The sequence below is a fragment of the Triturus cristatus genome, chromosome 6 (assembly GCF_964204655.1).
Source record: "Triturus cristatus chromosome 6, aTriCri1.1, whole genome shotgun sequence".
Lineage (NCBI taxonomy): Eukaryota > Metazoa > Chordata > Amphibia > Caudata > Salamandridae > Triturus > Triturus cristatus.
The window spans coordinates 1,656,086,930-1,656,106,685 of record NC_140589.1 but is presented as its reverse complement, the minus strand read 5'-3'; positions in this window follow the sequence as shown (position 1 = coordinate 1,656,106,685).

Below are 19,756 nucleotides of genomic sequence, written 5' to 3'. Positions count from 1 at the left end.
TGTCCAGCTAACTATAACGTCCCTGAAACCTATGGTTTTTTCAGGGAATTTCTAAGGTTTTTTAAATGCTAATTCCTAACTATAACGTCTGTAAAACCTATGGTTTTTCAGTGAATTTCAAAGGTTTTTTAAATGCTAATTTCATATTTTAATATTAATAAAACCTATATTTTTTCTAATTGTTTTTTAATATTTTGCAACACTATTATCCTTTTTTTAACTTAAAAAAATGTAATGTTTTATATCATCCCCCAAAAATATGCATATCAAACTTTTTTTTTTGAGAAGACTACAGTCCCGTACCGGTACTCTACCAACCTCGATCAGCACGCCAATCCTATCCACCACATTTAAATGATGCGCATTTCGTATCCGACAGGTTTGTGACACCACGTCCTGCGTAACAACATGTACGTATGAGGTCGCGCCAGCTGCTACTTTAGTATGCGACGGGTACGCACTACCAAGCCGTGCGTTACGTCATGTACGTATGGAGTCGTGCCCGCTGCAAATGCGATGAGTGCACGCTGCCACACCCTGTGTTACATCATAAACGTACGGTGTTACGCCGCGTATGCCATTCCCTCATTTATTCTTGTCTCAAAACTATATCTAAATAACTTTAAAGTGTATATGAGAGCAAGCGATAATCTAACTTATTTTAAACATTTATATATTTCTAACTGTAATAAACATATATTTTAGCAATTATATTTGCTCAAAATCACGTCGGGTGCGGTTTCCTTGTGCACTAGGTGCGCGATTGCCATGTGACCATAAAAAAAAGCACTTCATTAGTTCATAACATTTCCCATTGTAACAGTTGGAAAACGCCACCCATTTTAGTCAATCTCTGTACTACATTTGATGAGACACACCTCTTCTGCTTAGAGAGCTTTTTTCTAAACTTTTTGCAATGTACACATATCTTACACTACACACAACATGCAACCATCATCTTCATCAATATTCATGGTCTGTAAAGTAGCCTTCCACCTGTGATAGCCATACACCTACAAGTTACATAACCGAAGTTTTCCCCACTACCAGAGGTAACATAGTTACATGCACTGCCCACAGCACAATGTAATATCATACGGCCCAGGGGCACTATCATGCATAGATAATGAACACACAGACACAGATAGATAGTGGAAGTGGGTATGAGCACATGTGCTCGACACCTTTTTATTACCAGGGTCACATATCCAGTAACGTCTGTGGTGGATGCGTGTGGAGTCAGTGTAAACCATTCCTCAAGGAATAGTTGCTGCTATCATCTACTACAACAGTAATCATTGGATCACACACAGACATTCAATAATAAAAGAATCAATAGTTTGTACTGCAGTTAGGTAGGGACAGTAGACGTGAAGTAATACAGAAAAATATTCTATCGTAAAAGAAACACAACTTATGGTATACCGAGACACAATTAATAGATCAGAAATAATACACAAAAAGATATTATCATAAAGGGTCCATCAGTTTTAGTGCACTCAGAAAGCCACATCAAAATCATTCAGCATGTCAACAACCAGCAATGATGTGTGCTGTAGACGGGCAGGCCGTACTTGAAGTAATATCTGTTGCCATCAACAGAACATCATCAGCAATAGCAACTCAATCTAAATTTTGAACACTGCTTTCTACAGTGTAGGCTAGAGAGAGCGGTCAGCAAGGGCCCACAGCTACGTAAGGTGGAATTCAGCTACACAGTTTGTCGTACGCGAAGCAACAAAAGCGTGTCTGGAACCTGTAATAATACGTATTCATGGTGTAGACAGAGCGCACTGGAGCAATCTCTTTTCCTACAGAACTGCGCCATCTACAAGACCAAATCGATCCGAATTGTGAACACTGCTATCTACAGTGTTATTTGTAAACAGTACTCACACAGACATTCATGAATGCTTTCTCTCACTTCCTCTTAACAAAAGACAACATAAATTGCAGAAAATCTGCAATAAATAAAACAAAACAATTCAAATACCATTTCTGCTGTCTACAGTGTAGACTATTCAGTGTTCCTTTGCACTTGCAAATTAAATTTGGTCATTGTACTAAACCTATAAGTCAATTCAAAAAATGTCTTTAAAGAAGTATACTAAAAACATAATATGTATATTCCAATAGACGTTGTAGTTACTTGACTACTGGATTCTATAATTAAACAATAAGCACTCAATCTGAATTGTGAACACTTCTGTCTGCATTGTAGGCCAGACTCACTATTCATTAACACTTGACAGCCATGTACCGTTCAATTCGAAAGCATGGACTTGCTTGCAGCAGATCAGAAGGGGTGCACTGAAATAATATCAAACTTCAACTTCTGACATCCTCAATCATACAATCAAGACCCCATTTCACTGTTCGCATCTGCTGTACCACAGTGTACTCCACCAACTAGTGTCAACCAAGCACAATAATAATGTGCAACAGTTAGCTACGGAAACACCGAGTGTGATGCACCTAAACGGAGGGAGTTCTATGAAAACCAGAAACAAGTAATATCGGATATCTTCCATTGTGGAATCAAGACACCGTTCCACTGTTGGGACCTACAGTTGCTTGCACCTGGTCGAAGGGAGTACCTTCATCTCCACTCTCAGATGTAGTTCTAACATCGTCCATTGTGGGATCGAGACACCGTTCCACTGTTGGGACCTAGAGTTGGTTACACCTGGTCGAAGGAAGTACCTTCATCCGCACTCTCAGATGTAGTTCTAACATCGTCCATTGTCAGAACAAGACACCGTTCCACTGTTGGGACCTAGAGTTTGATGCACCTCATCGGAAGCGGTACCACAAATCATCACACACTTTAACTTCTCACATCCTTAATCACAGAATCAAGACCCCGTTTCACTGTTCGGACCTGCTGTACCACGGTGTACTCCACTGACTGGTGTCAACGAAGCACAATAATCATGTGCAACAGTTAACTACGGAAGCACAGTGTCTGATGCACCTCAACGGAGGAAGTTCCATGAAAACCAAGCAACAAGTAATATTGGACATCTTCCATTCTGGGATCAAGACACCGTTCCACTATTAGGACCTATAGCTGGTTGCACCTGGTCGAAGGTGGTACACAGAAATAAACACAGACTTTAACTAGAATCAAGACCCCGTTTCAGTATTCGGACCTGCTGTACTGCGGTGTACTCCAGTGACTACACTCAACCAACCCCAAAAATCCTGTACAGCAGTTAGCTACGGAAGCACAGAGTCTGATGCACCTCAACAGAGTGAGTTCTGCGAAAAACAAGCAGCAGGTAATATCGGACATTATCAATGGTGGAATCAAGACACCGTTCCACTTTTGGGACCTAGAGTTAGTTGCACCCGGTTGAAGGGAGTACCATCATCTCCACTCTCAGATGCAGTTGTAACATCGTCCATTGTGGGATCAAGACGCCATTCCACTGTTGGGACCTAGAGTTGATTGTACCTGGTCAGTGGGGGTACACAGAAATTATCACAGACTTTAACTTCTGACATCCTCAATCATAGAATCAAGTCCATGTTTCACTGTTCGGAACTGCTGTACCGCATTGCAATTTCGACTTCATGCTTAGCAATGGCTGCTTCATTTTCCAGTATTGCTCGTCCAAGAAGATCGTGACTACATGGACCACTAGTTTCAATATCTTGAGAACTTCCATTACTAATTTCAGCTATAATAGTCTTTTTCTGTTCAACTTCATCATTCCACATTTTTAAATTTATAGCAAAAATTGTACATGCAACGCTACTTTTACATGTATTACAAGAATCTTCGTAACAGTCAAAGTCTCCAAATAATTCACTTTCACTACACCATGAATTAAACAGTTGCAGAAGTGCTAAATAGTAAAATTCTCCCTTATCTAAACTTTCACAACTAACTTTCTTGTGGTTTATGAGATTACTCTTTGCATGTTTTACTAAATAACCATGACATCCAACTACTGCATATTTTCCTTCTTTTACATTCTCTTTAACATTTCAAGCTGTAATGTTGAAGTACTTCATACAGACATAGTTAGTACGTGTCCAACATATTAGTTTTAAGATTGTCTGTACTTTCTGCTTCATTTACTGCTAATTCTTCAATTTCTTCAAATCATTTCAAGACTCCATTTCGTTTGCGGGCAACACCTAAACTTACCCAAATGATTCCTCCTGACTTTGAATTTAAACTTGAAGAGCACAATCAGTCTGTAATGTAATGTAATGTAATGAGGTGCTTATATAGCGCTCTATCACCCAACGGGTATCCTGGCGCTTAAAAATGAGAGTCCCCACTAGAAGTTAATAGGGGCAGCCGAGGTGTGACACAGGAAGGGAGGAAAAGAGAGATAATATCAGAAGGAAAAATGACTCCAGCCTAGGGAATAAAAACATTTTCAACTTTTTCCTGAAATCCATAAGACTTTGGACCTGACGTAGATCCAAAGGGAGAGTGTTCCATAGCCGAGAAGCAACGGCAGAGAAGGATCTGCCACCTGTTCTGGACCGCCTGAACCTGACTACATTCATCAGGAATGCAGAAGCAGAACAGAGGTTTCTAGTTGGAGAATACCAGCTGAATTTTCTATGCAGGTTCTTAGGGCCCATTCCATGAGCTGCCATAAAGACAGTGCATAGAGCTTTGAATTGAATTCGCTGGTGAATCGGCAGCCAATGCAAATCTCGCAAGGCTAATGTGGTTGAGGTCCCTCGCTGCCTATTTAAAGCAAGTTTCGCAGCAATGGTCTGTATTCTGTGCAGCTTCCCGATAAGAGTGTTAGGCGCACCCAGATATAGAGAGTTGCAGTAATGAAGTCTGCTGAGAATTACGCATCTCAGAAACTGCGTTCTAGCAAAGTTAGGCAAAAAAGGGAGGATCTTTCTCAGCACTCGGATTAGCGAGAAGCAAGTGCCAACCGTTTTGTTGACCTGAGAATTCAGTTGGAGGTCCTGATCCACCATCACCCCCAGATTGCGTACTGTGCTAGAAGGGGTAATAGGTGCGCCAGTAGGGGACAGCTGAAAGATGGGTAAATTAGGCTGATCAGATCTTCTGGAAGAACACAGGACCACTTCTGTTTTAGAGCTGTTAAATTGTAACCACTTCTTCTTAAGCCACTTTGTGGTGCTAGTCATACACTCGTGAAATCTTTCCAAGGAAATGGAATCATTCCCTTCCAAGGAAAACACGAGCTGGGTATCATCCGCGTAATTCACCACCTCCGCTCCAAACGATCTAATGAGCGGAATGAGAGGCTGTAAATATGTGTTCAAGAGCACAGGACTAATCCCTGAGCCCTGTGGGACCCCCTGTCATAAGGAAGACTTGTTAGCGGAGAATGGCTGAAGGCATACTGTCTGTGTCCTGTCTGTTAGATAAGAACAAAGCCAGTCAAGGGCGCGACCGGTCACACCCTGGTCTTTAAGTCTCTCAAACAGTATACCGTGGTTTACAGTGTCAAAAGCCGCTGACATGTCCAACAGCACCAAGATGACTGACTGGCCACTGTCCGCCCGCATCCTCATATCATCAAGCACAATCAGTCTGAACATCCATACAATCCAATTTCTCGGTGGGAAAGCATTTTCAAAGTATAGCTGTACAATTCTTTACTAAGGCTTTTCTCTTGTGTAATTTCTTTCCACAGTTCTTTCATCTCTATTTTTTCTGATTTTGTTATGTACGATGTAACATAACATGCAACAGCAATTGAGTTATCTGCAACATACTGAATGTACATGTTCACATTCCACATTTTTAAAATGACTGGATTGTAATCATTGATATACTTTGACACTTCTCTTTTTAACTTGTAGTTATTCTTTTGAGATTTCCGAGTTATTGTGTGCCTTACAGAAGAAAAAAAATAATTTACTCTTCCTTTACAAATTACTGGACAAGAGAAACCAAACCGACATCTGGTGTAAAATTTCCTTTAAAGTTGTAGTTTCTTCTGCAATACTTTCAACAACTGTGACTTTGGAAACGTAAAACTTGCTATCTCAAGCTTCTATCTCCTTCTTCTCTTGGTATCTCACATGTCACATACTATTCAATGCAAGACAATACTGTTTCATCAGAATCATTTCCAAATTTAGGTTCATCCTTGATCCTTAGTAGCATATGTATATGAGGTACACCTCTTGCTTGAAAGTCCTTTCTCCAAAATCAATCAATCAATCAAATAATTTGTAAAGTGCACTACATACCCGCAAGGGTTCCAAGGCCCTGAGGGAAGGGAGAAGCGGGGTGCTGTAGCTACTGGTCGAACAGCCAGGTCTTGAGTTGTCTCCTGAAGGTTAGTAGGTCTTCGGTTTGTCGTAGGATGAGGGGGAGGTTGTTCCAGGTTGTGGCGGCGCGGTGGGAGAAGGATCTGCCTCCGGCTGTGGTTCTACGGATGCGTGGGACGGTGGCCAGGGAGAGGTCTGCGGAGCGGAGTTTCCTCTTGGGTACATAGAAGGAGAGTCGACTGTTGAGGTAGGCTGGGCCGGTCTTGTGGAGTGCCTTGTGTGCGTGGATCAGGAGCTTGAAGGAGATTCTTTTGTTGACAGGGAGCCAGTGCAGGTTCCTGAGGTGGGGGGTAATGTGGTCGAGGATCAGGCGTGCAGAGGCATTCTGGATTCTTTGCAGTCTGTTGATGAGCTTGGTCGGGGCACCGGCGTTGAGGGCGTTTCCGTAGTCGAGTCTGCTGCTGACTAGGGCCTGGGTGACTGTTTTTCTTGTGTCTGTCGGGATCCATTTGTAGATCTCGCGGAGCATACGGAGGGTGTTGAATCAGGTGGAGGAGACAGCGTTGACTTGTTTGGTCATGGTGAGTTTCGAGTCGAGGATGACTCCCAGGTTGCGCGCGTCGTTGGTGGGTGCAGGGGGTGTCCCCAGTGACGTGGGCCTCCAGGAGTCGTCCCATGCTGAGGAGTTGGGCCCGAGGATGAGGATCTCCGTCTTGTCTGTGTTCAGCTTAAGTTGGCTATCCTCCATCCATACGGTGACGGCCTTCATTCCCTGGTGGAGGTTGGATTTGGTGGTGAGAGGGTCCTTGGTGAGGGAGAGGATCAGTTGCGTGTCGTCGGCGTAGGAGGTTATGTTGAGGTTGTGATGTCAGGTGATGCATGCGAGGGGCACCATGTAGACGTTGAACAGCGTCGGGCTGAGGGAGGATCCCTGCGGGACGCCGCAGATGATCTCGGAGGCTTCGGATCGGAACGGGGGGAGGCGGACTCTCTGGGTTCTGCCGGAGAGGAAGGAGGAGATCCAGTCCAGGGCCTTGTCTCGGATCCCTGCGTCGTGGAGTCGTGTGCGTAGTTTGCGGTGGCAGACGGTGTCGAAGGCAGCGGAGAGGTCCAGAAGGATGAGGGCCGCCATCTCGCCGTTGTCCAGTAGGAGCCTTATGTCGTCTGTGGCGGCGATGAGGGCGGTCTCGGTGCTGTGGTTGCTGCGGAATCCTGACCGGGAGGGGTCCAGGATGCTGTTGTCTTCGAGGTAGCGGGTGAGCTGGATGTTGACTATCTTCTCGATGACCTTAGCTGGAAACGGAAGAAGGGAGATGGGCCAGAAGTTTTTGAGTTCGCTCGGGCCGCCTTGGGTTTCTTCAGTAGGGTGTTAATTTCGGCGTATTTCCAGCTCTCAGGGAAGGTCGTGGTCTCGAAGGAGAGGTTGATGATGTTGCGCAGGTGGGGTGCGATGGAGCTGCTGGCTTTGTTGAAGATGTGGTGTGGAAAGGGGTCAGACGGCGAGCCGGAGTGGATTGTGCCCATGGTCTTGATTGTGTCTTCGATGCTCCCGTTGGCCCAGGTTGTCAGGGGGTCGTGGTCAGTGGGGTGCGGTGGGTCCGGCGTGTTGGGGCCTGTTGGGATTGTCCGGGAGTTAAAGCTGTTGTGGATGTCGGTGATCTTGCGGTGGAAGAAGGTGGCGAGGGAGTCGCACAGGGCTTGCGACGGCGGGATGTCGTTGGCGTTGGAGCTGGGGTTGGAAAGTTCTTTAACGACGTTGAAGAGCTCCTTGCTGTTGTGTGCGTTGTTGTCGAAGCGGTCTTTAAAGGAGGTTCTCTTGGCGGTCCTGATGAGGTGGTGGTGGTTGCGGATGGCGTTTTTGTGGGCTGTGCGGCTGCCTGGTGACTTCTCGCTGAGCCATATGTTCTCCAGCTTCCGGCAGGTGCCCTTAGACGCTAGGAGTTTCGGAGTGAACCAATTGGCTCTCTTGCTGGTGTCTTTGAGGGTTTGTTTTTTCAGCGGGGCTAGGGTGTTGGCGCAGTCGTCCATCCATTGTCTGAGGGTGCGCGCATCATCATCGGGGTTGGCGGGGTTGGTCGGTGGGTTGAGTGCAAGGTTTGTCTGTAGTTGTACTTCGGTGAATCGGTAAATCGGTAACCTCTCCAAGAGCTCTATTCTTTTTATTGCAGATAAAAGACATTATAGGTTGAAACCTATCATTACAATATCTGTACACATATGCAGGATCCAATGAACACAGTTCACAAGTCTTTATTTCAACATTTTTTATATTGGAATTTGCTTCTCTTAGAAAGTCAAGCAAATCTTCCCATGCATACTCTGCACAGCTAAGTGAGACAAACCATGTTCTTCTACCTACGTTCCGTAACATACACTTGAGTTCTTCATGACGACAATACCAATACTCATTTGTTCCACGTTGACATGCCATCAAATTGATTAAGTGTCCTTCTAAATTTTCATCTCTTTCTTGAAGTTTCTCCACAAATTCTTTCGCAGAAAAAACTTATTGATGAACTTTAGTTTTAAGTATGTGGTTCACTGCATATGACAAAGAAGACAGATCACTTTCAAACAAAAAGGTGAAATATGTATAAAATGCACTGTCGAAATCTAGGATCTTCAGAATATAATCTGAAATTTCAAGTGGTCAAATAGAGAAAGTGGACAAGTCAAGGACTGAAGATATGTATGACCATTACACAATATATCCTTTGCATTCAAAAGAAGTAATAGGAAGCATCATTGAGTTATTTGAAATGAAAAAAGCACAGGGAACTCCAATAAGTGTATGGGAGAAAACCTAGGAAGGTCAATTTTTTCACAGCTGTTTCCTACAGGAGAAGGTGGACGGTATAATGATCCACCTGTACCCATTGCAGCTTCAGAATATCGATCAACAAGATTCATCTTCTAAACTTATTACCTGTTCACCCACATTTACAGTTTTGTAATAAATATTGTTCTCTATAAGATATAAGGTAGCCTTTTCAACTTAATTAACACCCACAAAATCTTTCCATATTTTCCGACTTTTTGTTACAACAACATTTACTAGAATGACCACTGCCTAATTTTCCTCTTTCACTCCAGCAATAGTTTCAATATTTTTCTTAAAAGCCAACGGTAAGTACACCACTCTTCCTTCCAACCTCTTTGCAAGTCTGTTGGTGACAGTTTACATGTTTTAGGCTCCATCCGAGCTATAGTTTGAAAAGAATTTACACATTGAATTAGAACAGACTCATATGTTTTCAATTCTGCCAGTTCCTCCGGAATAGCTGCTAATTCCAAGTTATTATGTACTGCTCTAAAAGGTATTTTATTCTCTTCTAATTTGTTATAAAAATATTTACATATAAGTTGATCACTACTTAACTCAAATTGGCCTTCCACCAACAAGTAAATTGTAAATTCTACCCACTTACCATTGTTCTCCTTTTCACTTTTCAAATACAAATCAACATTCCTACTTTAACTTTTATAATCAGTACGTCAATAACAAACACAAACATAGTCTCGTATTTCACACCACACTACATTAAACTTTCCAAATTCTTCTTCAAACTGATCAGTGCTAATCACTTTCTCATCTCCTCCAACATCTGTAATTGTCAAACTTTCACGTTCTACGAACTGCTCCTCTGAACCAAAATATCGCATTTCAATATCATCACACTTTTTTGAACAACTAATAAAGAAGCATATAAAAGACTTGTACTCAGTTCACTTAAAAATAATGTAGAACTTTTTACATAGTACACTTTCCTCACAAACTTCCGCATTTCTGAATAACATACTGCTAACATCCTCAACTGATAAAAAACACTTTTACAAACTTTTCTTCAGAGAATGCCCATACTTCTCAGTATATTTTCATATGTGACATAGATCTAGTCCTTGTAACAACTTAACATTCTGTTTAATACTTTCTCTTCAAAATCACAATGAATAACTTCTGTTTTAAATTGAAAGCACTATCCACTATACTTTCAATACGCTGTTTCTCTTTCAATTCAAAAATGTTCCTTTTATATTTGAAGCATTCTTTCATTGAATTCTAAATCACTCAAGATCGAAAAAGTCTCTGACGATTTTCATGAAACTCCTTTTGTCTCCGAGTAACAGATACATTTTCTTTATCATCTTTCCTTTTCCTGGTATTTGAAATTGAACTCTGCTTCACCTTACTTGAAAAATTCCTATTTTTCCTCTTGTGTGATCCTTTTTTCATCTTGTACTTATAGTAGAACAAAGTTTTTCTGTACTACTCCCATTTTTTCCAAATACAAACTTTTGCCTTTTGCACAAATATATATTTTTCTTCTCTCTTTTTTTTTTCTTCTTCTTGGCATTTCCAAATTTTAATCCAAATGAAATAATTTTCTGAAAAAAAATAGATTCAATTATTTTTCACATTTGTTCACTATGTTAAAATTATAACATACAATTACAAAACTTCCACTAACGACTTCCACACCCAGTGCTGCAACGTGATTGAACACGACAGAGCAGCACTAACATGACACGTAGTACCATAGAACATACAGCAAGCATTTATTTAATTATTTACAAACACCTTTACAATTTATATGTAACTGCACTACCTCCTACTTTTCACCTCTCCGCCGCACCCCACCACCCCACACCACTCTCTCTGCAACCCACCACGACAACTTTATAGATAGTATTTTTAATTTTTTTAAATCTATGTACTTAAGATGATATTATCAACCAAAAAGCACACACAAAAATTACCATTATTAACCTACAATTTTATCTACAACTTTCCAAACATAAAACTGCCCCCCGGTTTTAAGTGCGAGGGGGTGTCTGTGGGTGTCTGAGCAAAAGCACTTTATTTTAGGTGGCCTCGAAACAGGTCTTTATGGGGGTCTACTTTCGGGCCTCGCATACCTCATCCCTTTATTTTTTTCTTTATTGCACTGCAGCGAGACTGTGAGAGCATGCACATTACTCACTACTTGGAAGTGCAGACATCATGCCAGGTGACTCGCATTGTAGGAGAAGGGAAATCATTTAAAAAGACACTTTTTCTGTCAGAATTTCCCTTCTCTTTTTGCAACGCAGGAGCAACATCATCGTGGGGTAATTAGCAAACACACCACCAGGCGCACATCACCGATTGCCCCGGACTGTCTCAAATAGGTTCCCGAGCGCACACACACAGCCGCACCCGAGTACTTCACAAGTTTTCAAAAGATAATTTTTTGGTAAAGAAGACTGTTCTTTTTCACCCCTTTTTACAACCCCTACATCCCCACTCTGCCTATTGCTGAAAAAATTAGGCTCCCCGAAATTTCGCTCTGGTTGCGCTTCTTGAAACGACCACAAGCAAGCAACTCCAGTACGAACCTGCTCTGACCTTACACATTCTCTTGTTTTAGGGCAACAAAAACACATGCTTTGCCTGCCTCACTTAGTTCTCACACCCCCTCTTTAATATGAACATAAAAGCTTTCCACTTACTTCTATATTCCTATACTGTACTTCACATGGAAATATAGAAATCAGGGTTCTCCCCACCCCAAATAACCTCTCTGGTATACTTTCTCAAATGTAAGAAATGCAGGTATTCATTATCTGTCAGTCACGGACACTTTTAAACAGTGTACCTAAATACAACTCGACAAAACGTTATATATTTCTAAATTAACGTCTTACACTTAAAAGCTCCTTTACATTTCTTTCGCTATATGTACCTTTCTTTAAAACACCACCAGAGAAGGATGGTGAAGTATGCTCCACAAAGAGCAACTCAAAGCTTTGTTATTCTTTATAACGTAATCTGCCTGTCAATGCTTTTCGCAAACCTTTTCGACCCCTTAACAGGCGGGATGGATGAGTATAATACGTCCTATTTAGGATCGGGGGCGGACGATGCCCAAAAAAAAGAACGTATAGTTGAATAAAAGGCGAGTGGATGCATGGCCAGATGCATCAATGCATATATAAATAGATGGATGTATCAATGAATGAATGGAAGGATAAATGAATACAGGGACCAGTACTTACGATAGACTGGTGGACTGATAGATGCTTAGGATTGGTTATGGGACAGATGTATCTATGGATATATAGGCGTATGGCTGCATGAATGACACAGTGCTTACAATAGGCGAGTGCGCTCATAGATGCTTAAGAAAATCGTCGCTGAAAATTTCACCAACTGCTTCGGAACCTCCATAGAGCGCCCTGGTCGTGGAACGAACGAAATCGGGTGAAGGAAAGTGGAGATCAGCCTGAATCGGTACTCAGCAGAGCCAACAACTGAAGCTGCAGCTGAAGAGGAGGAGAGGCGCAGCGAGGCCCAAGGCAGCGGCGAACGTCTGAAGGTCGCGATTGCTGGGATGGACCCCTGGAAACATAGCCCGCTCAACATCTGCAACGGGCTCCAACAACGCATCTGTGTACTGCCCAAGCCCTGCAAAGAGGTACGGTGAGGGAGAGTGATATCGGTACAAGATGACTGATCCTAAGATGGATAAAATACGATGAGCCTTGCCAACAGAGAGGCCGCTCTGAGGAGATCCTCCGTGTCTAACCCTTGCTCCATTTACCGTGACGGCGTCCCGCCGCATTGTGGCCCTACTCAGCCTAAGGATTCCTCTGCTTGAACACTTGCTGACTCCAAGAAACTTAACTGCGCCTTTCTTGGTCCTTGCTTCGCGGTGATACGAGCCGCGACATCCTGGCCTTTCTATCCTCCTTGATTTCACCCGGGGAGCTGCGAGACCGCGCCCGGTGCCGAAGGAGATTTTCCGCGTAGCCGCCTGACCGCCACTCCCTGGTTCTCCATTCCACACGGACGGGATTGAGCTTGCACTCGGGACGGGGAATCGAGTATCATGAACCAAGCCCCAGGAAGCGGACGCGCTAGACAAGATGGAGCCTCGGGACTCCGGTGACCTCCTTCGAGACGACGGTGAGTGGGGATTCCATGTAATTACCCAATGGGCCCATAACTATCTCTGGAGGTGGACTGGACTTGCCTCTGTTACCATAGGGATTTCTCCTTTTTCTCTAAACAATTACTGATTCCCGGCCGCGTCTGACCCCAACATGGCACCCAGGCTGCTTTTGCTTAGGGCAGGACCTTACGGCTCTCTCCAACTGGTGACCTCCGCCCTGGATCATTTTTTAGTTCTCCTGGTTGACCATAATCTCTATCCAGGGAACTGGCCTGTCTTTTAACAAAAAAAGACTTGAACAACACTCAGCGCCTGACCCTAAAATGGCTGCCACTGATCTCACATGGACAAGCCTCGTGGCTGAAAACCCGCAGCCTCTGAGCTACAGTGATCAACAACCTCGACCTACCCCTGTTCATCACCCTATGCCGGCGGAGTCCGAACCGCATGGCCGATTCCCGGTGGAGCTGCTCCGACAGCTATAGGAGAGACTGGCTCTGGCACACTGCTTTGGCCGTCACCTACCCAGCCGGTTTTTGGACATTTGTCTTGTCTACTCCACCGCTGCTGTCTCCTTCCTTTGGACTCCCAACTCTCCCTGATCTGTTTGGATCCTGCTTCTCATTTTCGCTAATAACTCCTGTACTGAAGTATTCTCCCCCTTACCCCTTTACTCCACCCCTTTCTCCTTTACGCTCCATTTATCCCTCCTCTTTGCTCCTTTCCCGTTGAGACCTAGCTGTTTGGCTGATGCCCGGTGGAGCTACGCGATAGCTAAAGAGGAGATGGGCTGTAGACTTCCTCCTCGGCCGTCACCTACCCAGCCGGACTTTGAGCAGACTCTCCTTCGTCTCTCCATCCTATCTACCTCCTACCCCTTTTCCCCACCCCTTTACCCTTCTAAGCTCCATGTATTTTGTCTTCTACTCTCTTGAAATGTTTTTCTAGTAACTGATGTAACGTGTAACTGATGTAATTTTGTAATTTCTGTGGAACCTTATGTAAAGCGCTCTGATACCTCCGGGTCTAGCCAGCGCTATATAAAACTCTCAAAATAAATAAAATAAATAAATAGATGTATGTATGTATATAAGTAGAAATGTGTGCATCAATTAAAAGATGGTTGGATGGCGCAGTGCTTAGGATGGATGAATGCTGGGCTTTAATTGGGTCGGGTCTGATGACCAGTACTTATTTTCAAGGAGCCTCCAAAAGGGTCTCTATCAGGCTCTATTTTCAGCCCCCGCAAACAAAGTCAATTTTATTTTCAGCCCTCGCAAACATAGTAAATTGTTTTTTTTATTGCACTGCAGTGAGAGCATGCACATCGATGTACGCATGCTTATTTTGCTTACTACTGAGAACTGGAGACATCACGCTACGTTACCCACGTTGTAGAAGGAAGGGAAATCCTTTAAAGAATGTTTTTTTCCAAACGTAGGATAATTGGAGAGGATTTTCTAAAGCACACAATGATACTTATCTTGATTTAGACCATGGCCCAACTTGCATAGCCCACACCCCTTTAAGAGCTTTGTCCCCCTCTTTTAGAGCACCCCCACTTTCTGAAACACTCCTAAGCAAAGCGTATTAAAACATGCAAATTTGCGAGTAAAACATATACCATGCCATAGGGCATTTTAAAGTACTCTCAGTGGTACTACATCACCTTTATTAGCTCAACATCTGCACGATACTAAATTCTGTGTTTTAATCAGAAATATACCCACCTCCCCCACAACCACCTACGCCCTTCCTTAACCGTACAAAATAAAAAAGAAACCCCCACCATTCCTAGTAGCGCCACTATACCCATACACAGGCTTAATTTTAACAGGTGTGTGCCGGAACACTTAGCAACAAAAAGTATTCAAACATGCAAATTCGCGGGAAAAACATAAACAATACCATAGCACGGTTAATAAATGGGCCCAGTGAAACTACATTACCATTACCAACAACACATGCCCACGTTATAAATCTCCGTCTTATAATCAGCCACATACGCACATCCCCCACCCCCACCCATACCCATACCATTCTTAACCTTACGAAATCAAACAACGAGCCCCTGCACTCTTGTTACCGCCACTACAGCCATAGATAGACTTAATGTCAACAGGTGTCTGCCGGAACGCTCATCAGCAAAAGCTATTAAAACTTACAATTTTGCAACTCAAACATACACCATACCATAAGACGGTTTATAAATAGTCACAGTACCACTACACCACCTCAACACCCGCCCTTGCTTAACTTTACGCAATAAAAGAAAGAGCCCAAGCAAACGTAGAAGCGCCACTATAGCCATTCACAGTCTTAACTTCAACAGATGTCTCCTGGAAAGCTCATCAGCAAACCGTATTAAAACATTCAAATTTGCGGGTAAAACATATACCATGCCATAGGGCGCTTTATAACTGCTCCCAGTGGTACTAGATCACCTTTAGTAGCTCCACATCTCCACGTTACTATATTCTGTATTTCAAACAGCAACATAACTACCTCCCCCCACCCACCCCTGCCCTTGGTTAACAGAGTACGAAATCAAACAGAACCCCCCCATTCCTAGTAGCGCAACTATACCTATACACCGGCTTAATTTTAACATGTGTCTACCGGAGCACTTATCAGCAAAACTGTTCAAACATGCAAATTGGCGGGTAAAACATAAAACATCCCATAGCACTGTTTATAAATGGGCCCAGTGAAACTACATTAAATTTAGTAACTACACATGCCCACGTTACAAATAGCCATCTTATAGTCAGCAACATATGCACCACCCCCACCCATCCCTTGCTTAACCTTACGAAATCAAACAACGAGTGTCTGTCGGAACGCTCATCAGCAAAAGCTATTAAAACCTGCAATTTTGCAACTCACACATACACCATACCATAAGACGGTTTATAAATAGTCACAGTACCACTACACCACCTCAACACCCGCCCTTGCTTGACTTTACACAATTAAAGAAAGAGCCCCACAAATGTAGAAGCGCCACTATAGCCATACAGAGGCTTAATTTCAACAGATGTCTCCTGAAACAACAACGTTAATTTTAACAAGTGTCTGCCGGAACACTTATCAGCAAAAAGTATTCAAACATGCAAATTGGCGGGTAAAACATAAACCATCCCATAGCACGGTTTATAAATGGGCTCAGTCGAACTACACCACCTTTACTAGCTAGACATCTATATGTTACGAAAGTCGTTTAAACACTCTGTAGAGTGTATAGCAGGGCATGGGGAGAGTAAACAAAGTTCTAATTCCCAAAGTTTTGATATACAGTCCCTTTACTGTATCTATATTAAAGATATTAAATGGAATGAATAAATTGACGAGTGTCTCAAAAGGGCTAGTGAAGATCACCATCAGTAAAACACGAACAACTTCAACACCTACATATATCCGCCACAGCGACACAGCCTGCCAAATAGTATCACTTATAATCACATTTAGTTCTCTAATGTCAACAAAGTCATACAGAAAATATACCGCACATTTACATTTTTTATCTCTCACACATTTATAAAACATCTCTTCTAAAGAAGCACTCCCCAACTACTTCTATTCCATAAGAACAGACAATAATTAATACGTTTACTACCATATATTTTAGTATATCTACCTTTTTTATTATTCACTAGTCAGAAACTACAAAAATTATTAACTATACCCAAATGCAAACCAGAAACCATATTCTTATTATATCTCAACTTAGTATCACATGATTCAAACTATGCGTACATATAAAAGGAACGTATCACTTTTCCTATCTCCATCTCCTCTCCATGTAATCTCCAAACACTGTACACAGCCCCACTGTACAACAACCTACCCTGACTTACATTCAAACCTACCCCTCAGTGTCAAAAATAAGACCACAACCTGCCCACATAACATTTCTGTATTTCGTTTTATCGCTTTTAACTTAATAACATATACGTCTTCTACCACCACCCCCCACCCCACTATTTCCACAAAAGTATCAGTTGCAAACGTGCTACATTTTCTTTATCTACCCAAATACATTACAAACTCAAATTAACGCTGTACCTCATTTTCAAAACAATGCAGTTCTATAAAGATGACAAACTGCACTTCTTTTCTGTGAAAAAATCCTAAACATATATAAAATACTTATATGACAACAGCTCAAGTTTTATGCATATTTCATAACCAATATCAAACACCACACTTTACTAACACTATATTACTTTGAAACAAAAAATACTTTCAAAATTAAAAACATCATCTTAAATACTTAATTAATACTATAAAACACATAACATATGTGATGTGATGTGATGTGAAAAGTATTTATAAAGCGCGACGTTCACTGTACAGTTTCTTGGCGCTGAGATAAGCAACTGCCTGAGAAGGAAGAAGGGAACAGAGAAAGGGGGAAGGACAGAAAAGATGAAGAAGATGAGAGGATGAGATTAGTGGTGGGCAGAGCGGAACAAGTGAATCTTAAGGAGAGATCTGAAGTGAGTGTAGGATGAAGCCAATCTTATGTCCAGGGGGAGGGTATTCCAGAGAGAAGGGGCTAGGAACGAGAATCTGAGACCACCCCATTTCTTGCGCTTGACTTTGGGGACTTTAAGAAGAGCCAGGTGGGCAGAGCGCAGATTGCGGAAAGGAACGTACGGGTGGATGAGGGAAGAAATGAACGAGGGGCTAAGACCGGCCAGGGATTTGAAGGTAAGGCAACCCAACTTAAATTTGCAGCGTTCAGAGACAGGGAGCCAGTGCAAAGATTTTAACAAAGGGCGGGTGTGATGGTGCCTAGGTTGATGAAAGATGAGACGAGCTGCCTGATTCTGGACAAGCTGCAAACATTTGAGCTGGTAGCCAGGGATGCCTACGTACAAGGAATTGGCATAGTCGATTCTGGAAATGACCAATGCCAAAAGGACTAAGGTGAGGGCTTCGGTAGTGAGAAAGCGAGCAATTTTTCGGATTTTGCGTAGTTGAAAGAAACATACGGAGACCGTGGCGTTTATCTGTGGTTTCATCGAGAGGTCTTTGCTGATGATAACTCCCAGGCTTTTAGCGGAGGCGGTAGGGCAAGGAGGCAGACCCAGACTGACGGGCCAGAAGTTGGAGTTCCAGGGGTTGGAAGGGCCTCCGACAAGAACCAGTTCGGTCTTGTCGGGATTCAGTTTTAAGTGATTTGCCCCCATCCAATTACTGACGTGACAGAGGGTAGCTTGAAAATCCGCGACTGATTGGTCCGAGGAGTTGATGTTAAAAACTAACTGGATGTCATCCGCATAATTAAATGCGGAGACGTTTTTATCTCGGAGAGAGCTGATCAGAGGGGTGAGGTATAAGTTGAAAAGGAGAGGGGACAAAGAGGATCCCTGAGGCACGCAACAGTTCAGGTCGACCTTATCCGCGGAAAACTGAGACAGTCGAACCGCTTGTTGGCGGCTAGTGAGAAACGAGCGAACCCAATCAAGGGCAACGCCCTCAATCCCAGCCTGCCTGACACGGTCGACCAGAGTGGCATGGTCGACCGTGTCGAAGGCAGCCGACAAGTCCAGGAGAACCAGAGCCTGGCAGATGTTAGAGTCGGCTCCTCTGCGCAGTTCTTCCATGACGGAGAGTATGACCATCTCAGTGGAGTGGGCGGGCCTAAAGCCGGCCTGTTGGGAGTCGAGGAAGTGGGACTGCTCGACATGAGAACTCAGAATATTAGTGACATGGGTCTCAAGCACCTTGCCAAGGTAGGGGAGGAGAGAAATGGGGCGAAAGTTACTCATGATCGTGGGGTCGGCAGTCGTTTTTTTTAAGATAGGTACCACCTCGGCTATCTTAAAGATGCGAGGGACTCGGCCGGAAGTGAGGGAGATGTTCAGTAGTGCCAAAGGGGGGGCGGGGCAGGCAGAGAAGGCCTTGCATAGTATCTTGGGGGGGCAGCAATCGGTGGGGGATCCTGAGGTGACTTTACTAAGGAGAGCGAGAAACTCCGCCTCCGTGATAGCGGGAATCAGAGTGAGAGGCAAGGGAAGAGAAGGATCGGCGTGAGGGTAGACTGGGGGCAGAGAGGAGTTCGGGAAAGGCGACACCAGGATGCTATTTTGGATTTTTACAATCTTCTCAATGAAAAAATGGTTGAGGGAGTCGCAGAGCTTCTGGGAAGGGAGGGGTTTAATGGAAACTCTGTCAGGATGGGATAGCTCCTCCACGATCGAGAAGATGCTTTTGGTTTTGTTAGCTGACTCCACAATTTTGTTGGAGAAGTATGTGTTTTTAGCTAACACGATAGAGGATTTATACCCTTTAAGAAGGGATAAAAACTCTACCCTAGCTGCGGGGGAGTAATTTTTGCGCCACCGGCGCTCGGCTCGCCTGAGACCGAGCTTTAGGACTTTCAGGTCCTCAGAAAACCATTTCTGAGCGTCATGAGGGTGCCTGAGTTTGATCCATCTGAGGGGGGCTACCACGTCACTGGCAGACTCAAGCCAAAGGTTTAGGTTACGGGCATATATGTCTAGAGAGTTGGATTCCGGGGGGATGGAGGTGCTCAGAAGATTGATGAAATGACTGATGTCCGCTTTATTCCAATTTCGGGTGGAGAG